The following is a 6872-nucleotide window of genomic DNA, read 5'->3' on the forward strand; positions in this document are numbered from 1 at the left end:
TGGGCGTCGTCGCTCTCATTTTCAGATGGCTCAGGGGGCAGCATTGCGTCCAGCATGGTCGTTACCTTCCGACCATGTACCAGCTGGAAAGGGGTGAATCCAGTGGTCTCCTGAACGGCCGTATTGTAGGCGAACGTGACGTAGGGCAACACCTCGTCCCACGTCCTGTGCTCTACGTCGACGTACATAGAGATCATATCGGCGATTGTCTTGTTGAGTCGTTCGGTCAGCCCGTTGGTCTGCGGGTGGTATGCAGTGGTTCGACGATGGCCGGTGCCACTGAGACGAAGGATCTCTTGCGTCAGCTGGGCCATGAACGAAGATCCACGGTCTGTGATGAGGACTTCAGGGGCGCCGTGCCGGAGGACAATGGACTCAATGAAAAACTTGGCGACTTCAACAGCCGTGCCTGCTGGAAGGGCTTTCGTCTCGGCGTACCGTGTGAGATAATCGGTGGCGACGATAATCCAGCGGTTCCCCGACGTTGATGATGGGAAAGGGTCAAGTAAATCCATTCCGATCTGCTGGAACGGCACAGACGGGGGAGAAATCGGATGCAGAAGTCCTGACGGCTTCGTTGGCGGTTTCTTGCGTCGCTGACACTCGTGGCATGATCGAATGTATAGGTGAACGGTCTTCGGTAGCCTCGGCCAGTAGTACTTTTCTCGAATCCTGGCGAGCGTCCTGGTGTCCAAGCCAAGGTGTCCAGCCGTTGGGTCGTCATTGCATCCTTGGAATATTTCGTCTCGAAGGCTGGCTGGAACAACCAACAGCCATGCTGTGTTGTTGTTGACGAAGTTCTCCTTGTACAGCACCCCTCGCCGCATGGAGAATGTATGCAGGATTCTTAAGAAAGCACGGGGAACCGAACTCGCTTTTCCCTCTAAATGCTCGATGAGCGCTCGCAGTTCAGGGTCGTCTCGTTGGAGTGCTGCCATGTCGCTGACGTCCAAAGCGCCGAGGAAACACTCATCGTCATCGTCTTCGATACAGGCAGGACCGGCCTCGACAGGAGCTCTTGACAGACAGTCGGCGTCATGGTGCTTCTGGCCGGACTTGTACACAACGGTCATGTCGAACTCCTGCAGTCGTAGGCTCCACCGGGCGAGGCGTCCAGAGGGGTCTTTCAGATTCGCGAGCCAGCAGAGCGAGTGGTGGTCCGTGACCACGCGAAAAGGGCTTCCATACAGATATGGGCGAAACTTCGTTATTGCCCAGACGACAGCAAGGCACTCCTTTTCAGTTGTAGAGTAGTTCCTCTCCGCCTTAGACAGCGTCCGACTCGCGTATGCCATGACTCGCTCTGCCCCATCCTGCCTTTGAACAAGCACCGCGCCAAGTCCGGTGTTACTGGCGTCCGTGTGAATCTCTGTATCAGCAAACTGGTCGAAATGTCCAAGAATCGGGGGCGTCTGGAGTCTTCATTTCAGCTCATCGAATGACCGCTGGTGTTCGTCTGTCCATTCGAACTTTACGGCGTCCTTCGTGAGGTGCGTCACCGGTGCGGACAGCTTGGCGAAGTCCCGAACAAATCGTCTGTAGTAGGCACAAAGTCCGAGGAATCTTCTCACGGCCTTCTTGTCAGACGGCGGCGTAAATCAGCCACGGCACGGGTCTTCTCAAAGTCAGACGGAACACCTTTGTTGCTCACGACGTGGCCAAGGAACTTAAGCTCACCATAGGCGAATCGACACTTTGTTGGCTTGAGTGACAGGCCGGCGGTCTTGATGGCTTGAAGCACGGCTCGAAGTCGTTTCAGGTGCTCGTCGAAATCTCGTGAAAATACCACGACGTCGTCGAGGTAGACGACACAGCTCTGCCATTTCAGACCTGCCAGCACGGTGTCCATGACACGCTGGAAGGTGGCTGGCGCAGTACAAAGCCCGAACGGCATCACTTTGAATTCGTACAGTCCGTCGGGAGTGACGAAGGCAGTTTTCTCCCGGTCGCGTTCGTCGACTTCAATCTGCCAGTAGCCACTCTTCAGATCCATCGACGAAAAATATCGGGAGTGGCGCAGTCGGTCTAACGTATCGTCGATGCGGGGGAGCGGATAGACGTCCTTCTTCGTCACAGCGTTCAGTCGACGATAGTCCACGCAGAATCGCAGGGTTCCGTCCTTCTTCTTTACAAGGACGACTGGGGACGCCCATGGACTTCTTGAGGGTTGAATGATGTCGTCGTCGAGCATTTCTTGGACTTGATCCTGAATCATCTTCCTTTCCTTTAAGGAGACTCGATACGGCGACTGGTGGACAGGGAGCGCGTCGTCGTCGGTAATAACGCAATGTTTCGCCATTGGTGTTTGGCGAACTTTCGACGACGTGGCAAGACAGTCACGGTATTCAGCGAAGAGATCAACCAGTTGCCGGCGCTTAGGAGCTGGGAGCTCGGGGTCAATGTCGATCGGCGGCGGCGGCGTGCTGTTCTTCGACGAGCTTTCTTCGGAGATTGCGGTGACCACGACTGGCGCCTGAAGCTCGTCAATGTGGCCCACAGTGGTACCCTTTGTCAGGTGCTGCGGTTCCTCTCGAAAGTTTGACCCGAGAACAGTTGTTCGTCCTTCTTGAAGATCCGTTACGCCTCGTGCGACGCCAATTCCTTTTTCAAAGAGCAGTTGGACGCTGCCTTCCAGAAGAGCTTCACCGTGCATGGCTGCGTCGGTTATGACGGTGACGAAAACACTCGATCGCGGCGGCAGATTCACATGGTCGGCTATAACTCGGATCGCGGATGACGTAGTGTTGGCCTCCACCGGTGGCACAACAGGCTTTCGCAGCGTCTACTGGTTTGCCCCGAGGTCGATGACGGCGCCATACTCGCAGAGAAAGTCCATTCCGAGGATTACGTCCCTCGAACAGTCTTGCAGAACGACGAACTTCACGGGGCATGTCTCACCGTGGATCTCGACGCGAGCAGTGCATCTCCCGACTGGTGCAATGAGGTGCCCTCCGGCGGTTCGTATTTGTGGTCCATCCCACGGCGTGGTGACTTTTCGAAGGCGGCGGGAGAGCCTCCCACTCAAGACCGAGTAGTCTGCTCCGGTGTCCACGAGTGCTGATGCGTCGTGCCCGTCAATGACGACATTTAGGTTATTGGACACCGCTGCCGGTTTCTGGTAGCGTTAGAGTGGGGGCCCTCCGACGTTCGTGGAGGATCGTGGCGTCGGTCGTCTTCGGCAACTCCACCTCCAGGGGTTGCCGCGCCTAGTTTCCCCGGCGTGGAGCGAGGGGCGACAGGCTTTCACGTCGGGGTCGGTGCATCGGCGAAGCTGGACGTCGTGGCGAAGGCGACCGGAACTCTCGGCGGAACGCAGGCTCGGGGGACTGAGGTCGTCGCAGGTATTCGTCGATTTCCCGAGGCCGTTCACCATAACGGGGTCGCGGGTCGTTCAGGTGGAACCCGCGCAGCCCGAGTCGACGGTATGGGCATCGGCGGTAGGTGTGGTCTGCTTCCCCGCAGTGGAAGCACAGAGGGCGTCGGTCGGGCGTTCGCCACACATCGGTCTTCCGGGGTGCACGGGGCTCCTGACTGGCGTAATGGAGCTGGTCGTCGCAGCGTCGGTCGTGCTGCGGCGCAAAAGAGTGTCGTCGGGGCGGCGCAACATAGGCTCGAGGAGGAGGCAGTGGCCGTCGGGCCACTGCGGCGTAAGTCAACGTGGGCTCCTCGGTGGCTGCCACGGCGACGGGAGCCTCTGGTTGGATGGCTCTCTGAACTTCTTCCCGCACAACCTCGGCGATGGAGAGCGTCGCTGGTCGGTTTGCAGCTGGCAGCAACCGGCGGATTTCCTCCCGGACGACCTCCCGGATGATTTCGCGGATGTCCGTACCAGGAGCGTTTTCGCCGCTAAGCAGAGCGGTTGCAGTGACGCTTGGCTGCCGCTGGTAGTGGGAAGCGCGCGCTTGGAGGGCGCGCTCGATGTTTGTCGCCTCGCTGACGAAGGCGTCGACGGTTGCCGGCGGGTTGCGGACGAGGCCTCCGAAGATGTCGTCCTTCACGCCCCGCATCAAAATGCGCAGTTTCTTTCCCTCGGTGGCCTGAGGGTCGGCGCGGGAGCTCAGGCGAAGCACGTCTTCCACAAAGCTCGTGACGCTTTCATTGGGGCCCTGGGTCCTTGTTCGCAGTAGGTCCTCGGCTCTCTCTCGGCGGTGGTGGTTGACGAACATAGCCTTCCGATCGGTCTTGAAAATGTCCCACGACGTCAAAGAGGACTCATGGTTCTCGTACCAGTGCTTGGCGGTCCCCTCAAGCGAGAAGTAGACGTTGTGCAGGCGCTGCTCGTCGGTCCAGCCATTGTGGCGGGCAACGCGTTCATACTGGTCGTTCCAGTCTTCGACGTCTTCGTACTGTTCGCCGTGGAATGGAGCCGGTGTTCGAGGAGCGACGGGTAGGTAGACGACGGTAGGAGCGGCGGGGGTCTGCGACTGGTTGGCCATCGTCGGCTGCCTGGTCCTGGGTGGTAAAAGTCCGTATTCCGGGTGTAGCCCTTGGGTTCGGCGACTTGATCGAGTCTCGATCTGGTCTTCGTTGGGTCCTCAGGAGCTTTCGTTCGGACTTGTAGCGCGGGAACTCGGAGGGCTGCGCTGCACGGACATGCGGTACCCCGCACCTCCACCAAAATGTCACGAGTGACAATTGATGAGGCGGCGAATAACGGAGTAAACTGAACGTTTAATCCGGCGACCTTGTGCCCAAAAAGTAAAAGGAGCAATAAAGATAATAACAGAGCGTCGCGGGCGTCGAAGGCGGCGAAGCAGCAAGATCGAACGCTGAGGCGAAACTGACTCCTGCTTGCCAGGCGGAGCCGCTTTTGTACACGCGTTGGCTTCTGGAGCATTCGATGTAGAAGGTTCGACGCGTAGAACATTCCAACCTCGAATCAGCTAGACAGTTCTCGAATTCACTAGAACATCACATTACAGTATAAACAAAAATGCGTAGCCACGGCCAGGAATCGAACCCTGGCCATTCGCGTGGGAGGCAAGCGCGATAACCGTTAGGCTACGGCCGCGCTGCCTACTTGGCGCGCGGCAATAGTTCGCAGGATCGCATTTCTGGGGCATTCACTGTCGCATCTCGGGTAGGAGCAACACAACGCATCAACAAGTGGAGGAACTTTCCGGGAATAGGTAGCTCTAATCTTTAGACATGTTCAGCCGGTGTGCAGTCGATGTATATTTTATGCGTTACGCGGAAGCCGAGAAGCACGATGGGAAGTGGAGTGCTAAAGTTGATGCGGTGTTCAGGAGCTTTGAATAAAGCTTTCAGGTTTCCGTGGAACTGTTCAATCATTTCCCTGCTGACAGAGTGGTATGCTGCCATACAAATTTGGGTAGTTTCTTGAAGCTTTGTAAATTCGTAAAATTAGGCAAATTGGAACTATCAGCTTCTCACTGTGGTCAAAGATGTCGATGCTCAGAAGCAGGCTATCCATCAACTCACCAAGTTCTTTGCTACGGTTTGTGGATTGATGTCTGCTATGGCTAATGATTTCGGCCAACGGGTAGACCTGTAAATACAGCTCAATATATTTAATATCCATCTGATAACGGAAGGGATCCCACAATGGCTATTTACCTATCTAAAGTTCATCGACCAGTGTCGGTGGACTTCAACGCGTTTTCAGTTGAAGAAAGAAGGAAACTAAGTTTGGACGTGCTTGTTTATGCCAGGCCAAACAAACCGCGGCTTGATGATACGTTGTGTTGCTCCTATCCGAGATGCGACAGTCAATAGAGAGATTGAAAATCTTGATGTCTAGCAGCAAAGGAGACGAAGGGTGGAAGAACACCACAAACGGACTAGCTATGACTTTTTATTCTGGTTTTGTTAAACGTCTACTTTATATAAATTGAAGAGACCTTCGGTTCTTTGAATTGGTGATCGGGGCGTGATATGCACACTTCCGGATAGAGGCTCCATCTCAACATCTTCCATCCTCCTACTTTTAAGAAAATTATCAACTACGTCTTTCCAAATTCTCTTCATCTGATTCTAGCCCTATCGGAAAAACCAGTATGAAAATCTGACTGAGCAAGCTGGTAACTAGGCTGGCCAAACTGGTCAATGTGTTAGTCAAGCTGGTTTAACTGACAATCGAGCTGGTTTAAGGTGGTCAAGGTAGAATGTGAGATGGTCAGTCTGGTTTAAGTAAAAACCAACACGCTCTAACTACAGTCTGGTTTTAGACTCAATTTGGTGTAGCTGGGAGCCAGTCTGGTCCTAACTGGTCAAACTGGTAAAACCGGTTTTCCATAGAGGCAATGTGGCCAGGCTGGGAGACAAGCTGGTGAAGCTGGTCGAACTCATAATCGTGGTGGTCAAGCTGGTCATGCTGGGAGCGCGCACGCGAAGGTCTGCTAGAAATGATCGAACTGTCATTGCTACGAGGGTGCGCCAAGATCGGCTTAGGCTGGGACAAGGCAACGTCTTATTCTTTGTCCTCTCGTTTTTGGTAGACGACCGGGCGCTTGCGCGCTGCCAGCTGCCTTTGTGTGCGAGAAAAGAGAGAGGGGGTGGTAGAAACGGAAAATTTGAGACTCGTTTGGCTATATTGGGTAGATTTTCGAAGGGTGGGCTGTGTGCACGTTCTTTGTAGACTACTTGAACGACGGTGCAACCGAAGCAGGATTTGAGGAGACAGCAACCCTATTGAAAATATTTCCATACTCGGCATACTGGGCCAGTATCAAACTGGATTATTGGACGGGCAAACTGGGAATACTGGTAGTGGTTTTACTGGGCATACTGGGCCAGTATCAAACTGGATTATTGGACGGGTATACTGGATGCACTGGAAATACTGGATATACTGGGCATATGATAAAACCAGCCATACTGGTCACACAGGTACACCGGTTTCACTGGTGAAA

Source organism: Ixodes scapularis, unplaced genomic scaffold (assembly GCF_016920785.2).
Source record: "Ixodes scapularis isolate PalLabHiFi unplaced genomic scaffold, ASM1692078v2 PGA_scaffold5__190_contigs__length_132052651, whole genome shotgun sequence".
Taxonomy (NCBI): domain Eukaryota; kingdom Metazoa; phylum Arthropoda; class Arachnida; order Ixodida; family Ixodidae; genus Ixodes; species Ixodes scapularis.